This window comes from Elephas maximus, chromosome 13, assembly GCF_024166365.1.
Source record: "Elephas maximus indicus isolate mEleMax1 chromosome 13, mEleMax1 primary haplotype, whole genome shotgun sequence".
Lineage (NCBI taxonomy): Eukaryota > Metazoa > Chordata > Mammalia > Proboscidea > Elephantidae > Elephas > Elephas maximus.
In genome coordinates this window covers 18,536,728-18,553,460 of record NC_064831.1, presented here as the reverse complement: position 1 = coordinate 18,553,460, position 16,733 = coordinate 18,536,728, and the positions used below count along the sequence as shown (strand labels likewise).

Genomic DNA, 16,733 nt, shown 5'->3' with positions numbered 1-16,733 from the left:
TTCTTAATATTGATTTTTGGTGGTGTCATCTCTTTTTTTTTCTTTTTATAGAACTACATTTTAGTTTTGCTCTAGTTTGGAGGCTGGTCATTTTACATGTTAACTCGTTTTTTTAAATGTGTATATCTTTTCCTTAATTCTTTATTTGGTTGTTTATTTTATTTATTTATTGCTTTCTCTACATAAAAAAAGGCTATAAATTATTCATACATAAAAATTTATCTGAAACTCTTAAATTTTGAGTTATACTGCTTTCATTGTGATCTAGTTCTAAATAACTCTTAATTGTCATTATGACTTATGGATGATTTATGGCTATGTTTTTAGATTTCAAATGTAATATGATTATGTATTAACATTCTCATCCAAAGAAATGAGGATCACAAAGAGGTGGTGTGATGGTTAAGGTTGTGTGTCAACTTGGCTGGGCCATAATTCTCAGTGGTTTGGCAGTTGTGATCACCTCCAAGATGAGATTTGACATAATGTGATCATCTCCAAGATGGGATCTGCTGTGAGTAGCCAATCAGTTGAAAGGGAGTTTCCTTGCAAGTATGGTCTGCATCCAATGTAAGCGGAATTTCTGGCAAGGCTCTTGAACTTTTGCATGCACTGGAACCTGTAGCTGGCTCCTGTTCATCTGACTTGAGCTAACAGCTTACCTGCCTTCTTGCCTGGCAATCTTGGGATTCATTGGTCTTCACAGTCTGTGAGGCAGAGCTCTGCTACCTGTCTTACCAACCTTGGGTTCACCAAACCCTGCATTTACATGAATAAGGAGATGCCTCCATCCTGATCCATGTTCCACCCTCTACAACTGCATGACATTTCCTGAATATATATATGTAATAATAATAATAATGTGTCAAATAAAAATGTGCTTCAATAAGTGAATATCCAGAATATTGAAAGAGACGACCAATCACTAGGCCTCAGTAGACAAAGAAATATATAGTAACACCAGCCACGAATCACAACATAGTCTCAAATTCAAATTTTTCTTCAAAAAAAGAAAGGAAGTTATAAAAAGAGACAATAGTAATGACACAAAACAACAGTGTGAAACTTAACTGTACATTTCTGCACCATTCATGGAAGAGCAAATTAAGGGTTCAAATCTGATATCAATATATCGTCCGAAAAAGCTCACAGTATTACAGTCAATATGAGTGGCTTTCATAGTGCAAATTACAAGAATGTTTAAGAAACAAAGAAAAAAAGAGAGAGAGAAATAGCATCTTTTAACAAGGGCCAGACCTTGTATACTTATTTTAAACCAAAGGATATATATTTCATATAAAAATATTGTCACACTTTCTGTGATCTCAATTTTTTTCCTAGCTAAGTCAGAATGATCCTTAGAAGACCGGATAACAAGATTTCATCTTGATTACTTTGAACATATCATCAGGAAAAAGCAATCACTGAAGAAGGACATCATGCTTGGTAAAGTAGAGAGTCAGTAAAAAAAAAGGGAGACCATCAGTGAAATGGATTTATACAGTGGTTTCAACAATGGGCTCAAACACAGCATTGATTGTGTGTATGGCAAAGGAGTGGGCAACATTTTTTCTTTTATACATAAGATTGCTATGAGTCAAAGCCGACTTAATGTTACTTAACCTAAAACAAACAATATTATTCTTTAAAACACCCCCATACCCATATAACCTATTTCCACTTGAGTAGCACAAGATTGGAAATAACTGTATACTAATATGCCTTGAAATGAGCTCTTCTTCAATGTGCACAGCTGTATTTTTAATAGGTAAAAAAGGCTACTATCAGAAAATATTTTATATTGACTAATGATATAACAGTTATTCAAACTTTAGTTTCAATATACTAATTCAGCAAAACATATGAAGCAATGTAACATTTACAAAAATAACCAGTGATTTCATATAATAAATTTAATCATTATGTGAAGCATAACAAGAAGAGGTTCTAAAAATTTTCCTGTGTTGAAATAAAATTTTATTTTAAATGAATTCTCTTATATTTCCTTGATCAATTACCCAATATGTCAAACATATTTTTGTTAATGAATTATACATGTTTTCTGCTTTAATTATTTCCATGCTAGACATTTTTTCATACATAACAGTCAATTAAAAATGAAGGATCATTAGCAGCAATGCAATGTATAGTTTAATCAATCACAGCTAATACCTTATTGCCTCTCATTCAGCATCAACCAGAACAAATTTCAGAAAGTCTATACATAGGCATATCATGCTCAAACTGCAGGAAACAAAAAGACAAGGACAGAATCTTGAAGGAAGTCCCAGAGAGCAGAAAACAAAAAGAAAACAAACAAACAAAAAACACTTCCAATATATAACAACAAGGATAAGAATTATGCTGGACTTCTAGTTTAGATATCAAGCAAGAAGAGCATGCAATGAAATATTTAAAGTGTAGAAGGAAAAATAATCACCAACTTATAACTGTTTCCAGTGAAAATATCCCTAAATTTAAAAGAAATGTATTTTCCCAGTCAAACAAAAACTGAGGAAATGTGCCCCACTAGACCTGCTGCAGGTTAAAAGACCTAGTTTTACTCTAAGTAAGCTGACTTTTGTCCTTGGCTCTAGAGAAATAACCCTTGAAGTAACTGGGGTGTCTTGTCTGGGACTTCCAGCCCACATCTGAGGATTTGTGCTAGCAAGTGGGGGCTGGCCAGACAAGAAAAGATTCACCTGAGAGGCTGATATCACCTAGCCTGAGGAAGCATGATTTAGCCTATCATGCAGGACCGACCAGTAAAAACATGGAACACTAAGGCTCAGAGAACTTGCTGGTTGGCAAAGGGAAGGTCACATGCCCTCTCTGGTGCATGAAAGCTCTGCCTTTGAAACCTTCCCAGACCTCTCCTGTGTATCTCTTCCTTATGATGATCCTGATTTATGTTCTCTTACTATAATAAAACCAGTAGTTGTAAGTAAAATAGCTTCTGTGAATTGTCCCAGTAAATTAACAAACCCAAGGATGATGTTCTCTTAACTTGTAAGGTTTGACCCACACCCAGGTGGCTAGGAACAGAGAGAAGGAGTACCACAATGGTAGCTAGTGTCAGAAATGATGAAGTAGGAAAGCAGAGGTATGATTGATATCTAGCTTCTGGGAATTGGTTTTAAAGTGATCCTTATTTGTGAAGCTAATGTTAAAGGTTTTTTCCAAGAGGACAAAAATGACATAGGTCAGAAATGTGTATCAACATAAAAAAAGGAAGAAAGTCAGAAAAGGAATAAATGAAGGTAATATAAAAGATTTATATCTCTAATCTTATTGTTCAAATAGAAAACAGTTTGAAGTAACAACAAAACAAAGCATAAAAAACATTGCCATCCAGTTGATTCTTACTCATGGAGATCCTATAGGACAGAGCAGAACTGCCTCATAGGGTTTCCAAGGAGCAGCTGGTGAATTCTAACTGCTGATCTTTCGGTTAGCAGCTGAGTGCTTAACCACTGCATCACCAGGGCTCCAAAGTAGCAATACCAAGACCGTATTAGGCTATTATAGTGCATAGATAAGTGAATGAATACCAACAGTTTTATAAAGGACAGGAGGGAGAGAATTGGGAACTCTCTGTTATAAGGTACCTGCACTATGAGCTGTATACTGTTACTTGAAAATGGACATGGAGTAGTTGTAAATGTATATTGAAAGCTCTAGGAAAACCACTAAAAATATTTTAAAAAGAAGTATGATTTATACACTAAGAGATGTGAGGAAAAATTCATATAAGATAGTTAAAAATGAAGAAGGCAGAAATAGAGAAAAAGTGAAATGAACAGAAAGCAGTTACGAACTTGGTAAATATCAATCTAACTATATTAATAATTACTTTAAATGTGAGTGAGCTAGTGCACAAATTAAAAGGCAGAACAAGAAAAATTATCAGGGATGGAGAAGGATATTGCATAGCATTGAAGGTGCAAGTCTCCAAGAAGACATAACAGTCCTTAAGTATGTGCACCTTCTGTGTATCTAAACACATGAGGCAAAACTGATAGAACTGCAAGGAGAAATAGATGAATCTACTCTTACAGTTAGAAATTTCAACTTCCCACTATTAGTAATGGACAGAGCAGAGAGAAAATCTGATAGGATATAGTCGAACTGAACAGCACTAGTAATCAACTGGATCTAACTGTCAATTACATAATACTTCATCCAAAAACAGCAGACACACATTCTCAAGCTTACATGGAACATTCAGCAAGATGGACCACATTCTGGCTATAAAACACACTGTAAAATATTGAAAGAATAGAAATCATACAAAGTATGGTCTTAGACCAAGATGAAATTAAATTAGAAATTAGGAACGGAAAGATAGCTTGAAAATCCGAAAATATTTGGAGATTAAACAACACAATCATACATGAGTCTAAGAAGTCTCAAGAGAAATTAAAAAAAAAAATCTTGAACTAAATTAAAATGAAAGCAAAAGCCAAAAAATATGTGGGGTCCAGAAAAAATAATACAGGGATATGAATAGCACTGGGTACATATATTAGAAAAGAAGAAATATCTAAAATCAATAATATAAGCTTCTACCTTAGAAAAACTAAGAAAAGAGGAGCAAAAAAATTAAAGCAGAAATAAGAAAATAAATAAAAGTTTTGGCAAAAATCAATAAAATTGAAAACAGGAAAAAAAAAAGAGAGAGAGAAATCAGTGATTCCAAAAGCGAGTTCTTTAAAAGATCAATAAATTTGATAAAACTCCAATAAGGCTACCCAAGGGGAGGGGGGAGAAAAAGAAGACAAATTTAGAAATGTCATAGATGAAAGATCAATGCTGATCTTATAGACTTTAAGAGGATAATAAAGGAATATTATGAATAACACTATGTCAAAAATTTGATAATTTAGCTGAAATAGACCACAGCTTTCAAATTTATGTCATTAAAAGACACAAACTACCAAAACTCATACAAGGAAATAGAGGATAAATAACCTGAATAGGTCTGTATCCATTAAAGGAATTGAATCAACAATTAATAACCTTCCAAAACTGAAAGCACCAGGACCAGATGGTTTCACTGGTGATTTCTACCAAACATTTAAAGAAATGATGCCAATTCTTTCCAACCATTCCAGAAAACAAGCAGAGAGAACACATTCATTTTAAGAAGTAAGCATTACCCTAATAGCCAAACCAGGTAAAGACATTACAAGAAAAGAGGATTATATAGGAATGACTCTTATGAACATAGCTGCAAAAATCCTCAACAAAATATGAACACATTGAATCCCACAATATATGTTGCTGTTGTTAAGTACCATAGAGTAGATTCTGAGTCATAACAATTCTATGTACAACTCTCCCATCCTCCTCCATCCTCACTATTGTTGCTGTGCTCGAACCCATTGTTGCAGCCACTGTGTCAATCCATATCATTGAGGGTCTTCCTGTTTTTCACTGAAGCTCTATTTCACAATGCATACAAAGAGTTATTATTCATGACCAAGTGGAATTTATTCCAAGCATGCAAGGCTGATTCAGTATTGAAAAATCAATTAACATAATCCATCACATCAGCATGTTAAAGAAATAATATAATCACATCAACAAAGTATTTGACAAAACCCAACCCCCACTCATAATAAATAACTTCAGCAAACAAGGGCTACAGGAGGATTTCCTTAACTTGATTAAGAATATCTGCAAAAACTCTGCGGCTAATATCATAGTTAATGGTGATAAATTAGATGCTTTCTCCCTAAGATCCAGAACAAGACAAGGATGGTTCCCCTAAGGATTCCTATTCAACATAGTACTGAAATCTTAGCCAATGCAATAAGACAAGAAAAGGAAGTCAAATTATCCAGATTAGGAAGGAAGGAACAAACTGTCTTTCTTTACAGATGACCTGATTATCAACATACAGTATGCCAAAGATTTAAACTACTGGAACTAATAATCAGTTATAACAAGGTTGCTGAATACAAGGTTAATATATACAGGCCAATTCCTTTCCTATGTTGTCAGTAATAAACAATTGTAATTTGAAAGTAAAAAGACAAAGTAGTGACATCAGCATGGTGATGGCAAAAAAATGAACAATCAAGACAACATATTCAAGATCCCAGAAAAAAAAAAAAAAACTACACTAATGTAATTAACTGATCTTTGGCAAAAAAGCAAAAGAAATTCCACAGAGAAAGAATAGTCTTTTTGACAAATATTGCTGGAATAACTGGACATTTGCATGCAAAGAAATTAATCTAGACACAGATCTTACGGATCTCACACCTTTTCACAAAAATTAACTCAAAATGCATCATAGACCTAAATGTAAAATTCCTAAATTAAAACATAGGAGAAAATCAGGATAACCTTGGTTTTGAGGATGGGTTTTAGTTACAACACCAAAAGCATCATAAACAAAGAAAAATTTGCTAAATTAGACTTTATTAAAATTAAAAACTGCTCTGTGGAAGATGGGAGCCCTGGTGGCGAAGTGGTTAAAAGTTCGGCAGCTAGCCAAAAGGTCGGCAGTTCAAATCCACCAGCTGCTCTCTGGAAACTTTATGGGGCAGTTCTACTCTGTCCTATAGGGTCGCTATGAGTTAGAATTGACTCAACTGCAATGGGTTTCTGCGGAAAACACGGTTAGAATGAGAAGAGAAGCCACAGATAGAAAATATTCCCAACTCTCATGTCTAATGATGGAATTGTATGTAAAATACACAGAGAATTCTTAAATTCTTAAAACTCAACAATAAGAGAACAAACAACCCAAGCAAAAAGAGGGCAATAGATTTGTACATCTCAGGAAAGAAGATATCCAGATGGCAAGTAAGCATAGATGCTTTTCACAGATGCACAGCATCATACGTCATCAATGAATTGCAAATTAAAATAACAATGAGATGCCACTATCCGCCTTTGGCTATCATTAAAAAATCTGACAATACCAAATTCTGGTGAGGATGAAACTCAATAGAAACTTCTGTTAATTCTGAAAAATGATCTAGTCATTTTGGAAGACATTTTGGCAGTCTTACAAAGTTTAACATAGTCTTCCTCTATGATCCAATGACTGCACTCCTAGGTACGTACACAGTTGATTTTAAAATTTATGTCCACAAAAAAGCCCTGCTGTTGAATGTTTTAGAAGCTTTATCTATAATTGCCAAAACTGGAAGCAACCAGGATGTCCTTAATAAATAAGTGGATAAACAAATTGTGGTGATCCATACAATGGGGTATGGTTTAGCAAAAAGAGAAAAAAAAAGGATTGGGGCTCTCAAACTAATCTACACTCAGCATCCAGAAACTGTCAATTACTTTTCAGGTGTTCCTACCAGTGTATGGCTCTAGGAGATTCTGGTTCTAATAAAGGGATCTGCATTCTGATTCTCTGTAGCCCACTCTCTCTCCAGTTGTGAGGGTGGCTGTTCACTCTGTGACTTCAATTCTCTGGCTGATCTAAGGAAAGTCATTGATTTTCAGTTTGCTCAGCCCTTTTCTTATTGAGAGGCTGAAATGATGACTTTAAAGCTATTTGTTGGAGCTGAAATTGGAAGTTGGCTTATGTAATTGCAAGAGTCTGTGAATGTTAGTTACTTATGCCAATATAGCGCAAAATACTAACTTAATACCTCAAGGTATTTGTTGCCGGTTAAAATATATTGTTATATGTTGCAGAACAAAATCATTCAGGCAGAAATTATTTTATTCAAGATTCCTTTGTAGAACCATAGCCCCTACAGAAGTCTTGTACCACATCTGAACAAATTGTTGCCTGTTGTCCTATAGTTTAGTATGTCTGTTAGTTTATTTATGCAAGAGCATCAAACTGTGAGCTCCTTAAGCCATGACCGTTTTATTTACCATTGTTTCCATAGATCCTGATAGAGAGCTAGAATATAGAATAAACTCAATCAGGTTTGTTGATGGAACTATTTGTTCATATTAAAATTCCCAGGAGTAGACATTATGTCTTAAACTTCTTTATGTTCTGTCATTTCATCAAGCACTGTGCTTTGATTACATAGGTCATTTACAAATATTAGATGAATGAATAAATGTACTAAAACAGTAATAAACTTAATTTTCTACCTTGGCCTCAAAAAAAAGTCAGGTGGTGTCAGGCTCTTCTGTAATATAAATTTAACATATTTCGAACTAGATATGGTTGGATTTCAATTCCTACCCTATTCTTTTATAGTGGCCAATTTATATTCTTTCTCTGAACCACCTCCTCATTGTGAAATGGTTATAACAACTTGACTAGAGTTTTGTTTTAGAATAATGTGATAATATTTCACTGAGTACGTATTTGGGACTTGATAAATATTTCCTTTTTTAAAAATAACTTACCTCTCCCTTCTTTGTAGACACAATCTGGGCATATAAAAAGTTGATTTTTATGTAAAGATTATCAGAAAATGAAAAGATGCAAAGCAATCATTTAACTTTTTTTCTCAGGTACATGGAAAATATTTTGAAATCCTCTGTTCGAAATCCATGGATTAAAACAACGCAAAAACACAACAACAACAACAAAACCACTGATAACCCAAGGCCTCACCTCATGTTCACTCTCCTCCCCTGGTCTGCTACCCCTCCCGCTTCATCTCCTATTATGGTCTTCCCTCCACTGCACTCATTGACTCTGTTCAAGCCACATGCATGCCAGGGGTGCTTCTTCCTCAAGCCTTCAAAAACCTGTTTCTGCTGGCTGGAATCATCTTTCTCTCTATGTTCTTAAATATTCCAGATTATCTTCCTTAGATCTCTTCCCAACCATCCTATTTTAAATAGTAACCCCTTGCATTTCATTAGCGTTTCTCTGTATTATTTTTTTCTTTAGAGTTTATTGTCGTCTGATATACCACATCTTTTATTGTTTAATGGTTATGGCTGTCACTAGCCCCAATTAAAAACTACCAAAGCCCATGAGAGCAGGAAATTTTAAGTGTTTTGTTCAGTACTGCATCCCCACACTGAGAACAGTGTCTGGTACGTGGTAGGAATCTTATAAACATTGTGGAATGAATGAATGAATATATTGACTTTATTAGGAAGGAGTTTATAGGAAAGGCATAAGAAATCTTTTAAGAAATGCATAAGGGTTGTAACTGGGCTCATTATCTCTTATTGTAAGGGCAGAGGATCTGACAGATGCTTTAAAAGAAAGTAAAGTATGAGCAGATTGGTAGTGTCCTTTGAAGCTTATCATTATTCCTCACAGAGGCCAACTCTGAGACATAATTTCCAGAGAGAGTGAGAGGCTGTATGTGTGCGATCATTTTACTCATCTACTAAGAACACACTTCACCTCTAGAACACAGATACTGCTTTCTATAAAATTAGTATTAATGTTCCATTTTCAATGTAGTCCTAGTTAGCATGTCACATTGCACAGGCATATAATCGTAAAAGCTAAATTTTCAAATGATAAAATACAGCCTCTCAAATAGGCAGATGCTCTGTTGTATTTTACAGATTATGAGGAGAAGACGAAACCCTTTTCTTAAATATTCATCTATATTTATATATCTTAGAAGAAAATTACTTGATATACTGAATGCAAATTCATTAAAACAGCAGTTTTACATTATTTTGTCCGAGAATTACTTTAAAAAAAAATTTTTTTTTTTACTTTAGGCAAGTTAAAAATATATTCTTTCAGAAATTTTTGATTTTTTTTATTTCACTAACTGAGTATGTAATAGTTGCTATGTGCTACACCTAACACTGGGGATACAACGTGGAGTAAAATGAAATCCCCTGCCTGCATTTTCTCTCAAGTTATCTACATATTATATATCCTCCGAAAAGGAGGCAAATTCTTCCCTTCTTCAATGATGTAATTTATCTGGAATCACCACCCGCTTTTCTTTCTCTGTAACTCCCAAGGCCTCCATATTCCTTGTATTCACAATATTTTGTGATTTCTTTGAAGGCAGGAATTTTGTTCAGTGCTGCTGTTTTCGCACTGCCCCGTGTGTTTTAGGTAGATATTAATTATTTGTTGAATGAATATTTGTTCCTTGGTCTCTCTCTCTCCTTCTTTCTATTTTTGATGCAAGCATAATTCATTTTATTGCATTTCACTTTACTGTACTTCACAGATATGTGTTTTTTTACAGGTTGAAATTTCATGGAAACCCTGAAGCAAGCAAGTCTATCGGTGCCATTTTTCCAACAGCATGTGCTCACTTTGTATCTGTGTCACATTTTGATAATTCTCTCTTTATTTCAAACTTTTTCATTATTATTATATCTGTTACGGTGATCTGTGATCTGTGACCTTTGATGTCACTATTTGTTTTGAGGTGCCACAAACCATGGCCTTATAAGATGGGGAACTTAATCGATAAATGTCATGTGTGCTCTGGCTGCTCCACTGATCAACCATTCTGCCATCTTCTTCCTCTCTTCAGGCCTCCCTATTCCCTAAGACATGACAATATTGAAATTAGGCCAATTAATAACCCTACAATGGCCTCTAAGTGTTCAAGTGGGAGGAAGATTTCACATCGCTCACTTTAAATCAAAAGCTAGAAAAAATTAAGGCTAGGGAGGAAAGCGTGGCAAAAGCTGAGCTAGGCCGAAAGCTAGCCTTCTTGCACTGAACAGTTAGCCAAGTTGTGAACGCAAAGGAAAACTTCTTGAAGGAAATTAAAAGTGCTACTCCAGTGAACACATGAATGATCAAAAAGCAAAACAGCCTTATTGCTAATATGGGGAAAGTTTTAGTGGTCTGGATAGAAGATCCAAACAGCCACAACATTTCCTTAAGCCAAAGCCTAATCGAGAGAAAGGCTCTAACTCTCTTCAAATCTATGAAGGCTAAGAGAAGTGAGAAAGCTGCAGAAGACAAGTTTGAAGCTAACATGAGGTTTAAGGAAAGTAGCTGTCTCCATAACATGAAAGTGGAAGGAGAAGCAGAAAGTGTTGATGTGTAGAGCTGCAGCAAATTATCCAGAAGATCTATCTAAGATAGCTGATGAAGGTGGCTACACTAAACAACATATTTTTAATGTAAACGAAACAGCCTTATATCAGAAGAAGATGCCATCTAAGACCGTCATAGCTAGAGAGAAGTCAATGCCTGGTTCAAAGCTTCAAAAGACAGGCTGACTCTCTTGTTACGGGCTACTGCAGCTGGTGGCTTTAAGTTGAAGCCGATGCTCACTTACGATTCTGAAAACCCTACGGCCCTTAAGAATTATGCTAAATCTACTCTGCCTTTGCTCTATAAATGGAATAACAAAGCTTGGATGACAGAACATCTGTTTACTGAGACTTGGAAACCCTGGTGGCACAGTGGTTAAGAGCTACGGCTGCTAACAAAAAGCCTGGCAGTTTGAATCTACCAGGCACTCCTTGGAAACTCTATGACAGTTCTACTCTGTCCTGTAGGGTTGCTATGAGTTGGAATCAACAGCAATGGATTTGGTTTAACATAACATCCATTCTGCAGCCCATGGATCAAGGAGTAATTTTGACTTTTGGTTCTTATTATTTAAGAAATACGTTTTGTAAGGCTATAGCTGCCATATATAGTGATTTCTCTGTTGGCTCTGGGTAAAGGAAATTGAAAACCTTCTGGAAAGGATTCACCATTCCAGATGCCATTAAGGACATTTGTGATTCATGGGAGGAGGTCAAAATATCAACATTAACAGGATTTTGGAAGAAGTTGACTCCCACCCTCATGGATGACTTTGAAGGGCTCAAGACTTCAGTGGAGGAAGTAACTGCAGACATAATCAAAATAGCAAGAGAACTAGAATCAGAATTGAAACTTGAAGATGTGACTGAACTGCTGCAACCTCATAATAAAACTTTAGTGGTTGAGGAGTTGTTTCTTATGGATGAGAAAAGAAAGGAAGATGGGTCTTGAGATGGAAATTACTCCCAGTGAAGATGCTGTGCACGTTGTTGAAATGACGACAATGGATTTAGAATATTGCATAAACTTAGTTGATGAAGCAGTAGCAGGGTTTGAGAGGATTGAATCCAGCTTTGAAAGTTCTGCTGTGGGTAAAATGCTATCAGACAGCATTGCATGCTACAGAGGAATCTTTTGTGAACAGTCAATTAATGTGGCAAACTTCATTGTCATCTTACTTTAAGAAACTGCACAGCCACCCTTGGCTTCAGCAACCACCACCCTGATCAGTCAGCAGCCATCAGCATTGAGGCAAGATTCTCCACCAGCAAAAAGATTACACATTACTGAAGATTCAGGTGATTGTTTGCATTTTCCAGCAATAACGTATTTTTTAATTAAGGTGTGCATTTTTTTTTAGACATAACGTTATTTCACACTTAATAGAATACATTATAGTGTAAACATAACTTTTATATGCACTGGAAAACCAAAAAAACTCATTTGACTTGCTTTATTGCCATGGTCTGGAACCAAACCAGTAATATCTCCAAGATATGCCTATAATTTCTTTTTCTCTGGTGTTGATGCATAACTTTCATATTAAATCTGAAAGGTAATTGAAATGATAAAGATGCTTTGGAAGGAGAAGAACTCCCTATTCCAAAGTGTCCTTAAGTCTTCAGGGCACTTGGAGATATCCAAGCTTGTTCTTTGCAAATGATTTTTAAGGGGATGCAAACCCTGAATGGACATAGGGAAACTCTTTTTTGCTTTTCCCTTAAATAAACAGATTACACAAATTTCCAAGAACTATCTAAGGAAAGATATGTCTGAAAACAAACAAACAAAAAACCTATTATAGGAAAAGAAAAAATAAACAAGAAACAACAGGTAATAAAGTAAAAAATTATGAAACCAGAGCCAGCAACATGGGCCATAGGCTGTGGAAAAAATCACACAAAGAAGGAAAAGATCAAGGAAATTAAACCTGCTTAGGAAGAAAATTTTGGATATGAAGACAGACAATGGACACAGAAGGTATACAAAACTGATTCCTATTTGAAAAAAAAATTATAAGGGTACTATTAAAAACTCAAATGTGATATAGAAGATAACTTTTATCCATTTTTTAATTTAATTTAATTTTTATAATAATTTTATTGTGCTTTAAGTGAAAGTTTACAAATGAAGTCAGTCTCTCACATAAAAACTTATATACACCTTACTACATACCCCCATTTACTCTCCCCCTAATGAGTCAGCCCGCTCCCTCCTTCCAGTCTCTCCTTTCGTGACCATTTTGCCAGTTTCTAACGCTCTCTACCCTCCCATCTCCCCTCCAGACAGGAGATGCCAACACAGTCTCAAGTGTCCACCTCATACAAGTAGCTCACTCCTCATCAGCATCTCTCTCTAACCCATTTTCCAGTCCATTCCATGTCTGATGAGTTGTCTTCGGGAATGGTTCCTATCCTGGGCCACCAAAAGGTTTGGGGACCATGACCGCTGGGATTCTTCTAGTCTCAGTCAGACCATTAAGTCTGGTCTTTTTATGAGAATTTGGGGTCTGCATCCCACTTTTTTTTTTTTTTTTTTTATCCCACTGTTCTCCTGCTTCCTCAGGGGATCTCTGTTGTGTTCCCTGTCAGGGCAGTCATCGGTTGTGGCTGGGCACCATCTAGTTCTTCTGGTCTCAGGATGATGTAAGTCTCTGGTTCATGTGGCCCTTTCTGTCTCTTGGGCTCATAATTATCTTGTGACCTTGGTATTCTTCATTCTCCTTTGATCCAGGTGGGTGGAAACCAATTCATGCATCTTAGATGGCCGCTTGTTAGCATTTAAGACCCCAGATGCCACACTTCAAAGTGGGATGCAGAATGCTTTCTTAATAGAATTTATTTTGCCAATTGACTTAGATGTCCCCTGAAGCCATAGTCTCCAAACCCCCGCCCTTGCTCCGCTGAACTTCGAAGCATTAGGTTTATCCAGGAAACTGCTTTTGCTCCAGTCCAGTTGAGCTGACCCTCCCTGTATTGAGTATTGTCCTTCCCTTCACCTAAAGTAGTTCTTATCTACTAACTAATCAGTAAATAACCCTCTCCCACCCTCCGTCCCTCCCCCCTCTCGTAACCACAAAAGAATGTGTTCTTCTCAGTTTTTACTATTTCTCAAGATCTTATAATAGTGGTCTTATACAATATTTGTCCTTTTGCCTCTAATTTCGCTCAGCATAATGCCTTCCAGGTTCCTCCATGTTATCAAATGTTTCACAGATTCATCACTATTCTTTATCGATGTGTACTATTCCATTGTGTGAATATACCATAATTTCTTCATCCATTCATCCGTTGATAGACACCTTGGTTGCTTCCACCTTTTTGCTATTGTAAACAGAGCTTCAATAAACATGGGTGTGCATATATCTGTTTGCGTGAAGGCTCTTATTTCTCTAGGGTATATGCCAAGCAGTGGCATTTCTGGGTTGTATGGTAGTTCTATTTCTAACTTTTTAAGAAGACACCAGATAGATTTCCAAAGTGGTTGTACCATTTTACATTCCCACCAGCAGTGTATAAGAGTTCCAATCTCTCCGCAGCCTCTCCAACATTTATTCTTTTGTGTTTTTTGGATTACTGCCACCCTTGTTGGAGTGAGATGGAATCTCATCGTAGTTTTAATTTGCATTTCTCTAATGACTAATGATTGAGAACATTTTCTCATGTATCTATTAGCCACCTGAATATCTTCTTTAGTGAAGCGCGTGTTCATATCTTTTGCCCAATTTTTAATTGGGTTGTTTGACTTTTTGTGGTTGAGTTTTAACAGAATCATATAGATTTTAGATATCAGGCGCTGGTCAGAGATGTCATAGCTGAAAATTTTTTCCCAATCTCTAGGTGGTCTTTTTACTCTTTTGGTGAAGTCTTTAGATGAACATAGGTATTTGATTTTTACGAGCTCCCAGTTATCTGGTTTCTCTTCGTCATTTTTAGTAATGTTTTCTATTCTGTTTATGCCTTGTATTAGGGCTCCTAACATTGTCCCTATTTTTTCTTCCATGATCTTTATCATTTTAGTCTTTATGTTTAGGTCTTAGAACCATTTGGCGTTAGTTTTTGTGCATGATGTGAGGTGTGGGTCCTGTTTCATTTTTTTGCAAATGGATATCCAGTTATGCCAGCACCATTTGTTAAAAAGACTATCTTTTCCCCAATTAAGTGACACTGAGCCTTTGCCAAATATCAGCTGCTCATATGTGGATGGATTTATATCTGTGTTCTCAATTCTGTTCCATTGGTCTATGTGCCTGTTGTTTTACCAGTACTAGGCTGTTTGGACTACTGTGGCTGTACAATATGTTCTAAAATCAGGTAGAGTGAGGCCTCCCACTTTCTTCTTTTTCAGTAATGCTTTACTTATCCGAGGCTTTTTTCCCTTCCATATGAAGTTGGTGATTTTTTTCTCCATCACATTAAAAAATGTTTTTGGAATTTGGATCAGAAGTGCATTGTATATATAGATGTCTTTTGGTAGAATAGACATTTTTACTATGTTAAGTCTTCCTATCCATGAGCAAGGTATGTTTTTCCACTTATGTAGGTCCCTTTTAGTTTCTTGCACTAGTACTTTGTAGTTTTCTTTATATAGGTCTTTTACATATTTGGTAAGACTTTTTCCTAAGTATTTTATCTTCTTGGGGGCTACTGTGAATGGTATTGATTTGGCTATTTCCTCTTCGATGTTCTTTTTGTTGATGTAGAGGAATCCAAGTGATTTTTGTATGTTTATCTTGTAACCTGATGCTCTGCTGAACTCTTTTTATCAGTTTCAGTAGTTTACTTGAGGATTCCTTAGGGTTTTCTGTGTATGGTGGCTTCATAGAACTAGTTAGGCAGTATTCCATCATTTTCTATGCTTTGAAATACCTTTAGTAGTAGTGGTGTTAACTCTTCTCTGAAAGTTTGGTAGAACTCTGCAGTGAAGCCGTCCCGGTCAGGACTTTTTTTTCTTGGGAGTTTTTTGACTGCCTTTTCAATCTCTTTTCTTGTTATGGGTCTATTTAGTTGTTCTACTTCTCATTGTGTTAGTTTAGGAAGGTGGTGTTTTTCTAGGAATTCATCCATTTCTTCTAGGTTTGCAAGTTTGTTAGAGTACAATTTTTTGTAGTAATCTGATATGATTCTTTTAATTTCAGTTGGGTCTGCTGTGATATGGCCCTTCTCATTTCTTATTTGGGTTATTTGTTTCCTTTCCTCTATTCCTTTAGTCAGTCTAGCCAATGGTTTATCAATTTTGTTAATTTTTTCAAAGAAGCAGCTTTTGGCTTTGTTAATTTTTTAAATTGTTTTTCTGTTCTCTAGTTCACTTAGTTCATCTCTAATTTTTATTATTTGTTTTCTTCTGGTGCCTGATAGATACTTTTGTTGCTTGCTTTCTATTTGTTCAAGTTGTAGAGACAATTCTCTGATTTTGGCTCTTCCTTCTTTATGTATGTATTCATTTATCGATATAAATTGATCTCTGAGCACTGCTTTTGCTGTGTCCCAGAGGTTTTGATAGGAAGTGTTTTCATTCTCATTGCATTCTATGAATTTCTTTATTCCCTCCTTAATGTCTTCTATAACCCAGTCTTTTTTGAGCAGGGTATTGTTCAGTTTCCAAGTATTTCATTTCTTTTCTCTAATTTTTCTGTTATTGATTTCTACTTTTATGGCCTTGTGGTCTGAGAAGATGCTTTGTAATATATTGATGTTTTGGATTCTCCAAAGATTTGCTTTATGACCTAATATGTTATCTATTCTAGAGAATGTTTCATGTGCACTAGAAAAAAAGTATACTTTGCAGCTGTTGGGTGGAGTGTTCT

At 35.7% G+C, this 16,733-nt stretch overlaps 1 pseudogene; it reads left to right on the top strand.

The window, feature by feature from the left end:
• The first annotated feature begins 10,470 nt into the window (after positions 1-10,470).
• Positions 10,471-12,287, top strand: LOC126057302 (tigger transposable element-derived protein 1-like; annotated as a pseudogene).
• The last annotated feature ends 4,446 nt before the right edge of the window (positions 12,288-16,733 follow it).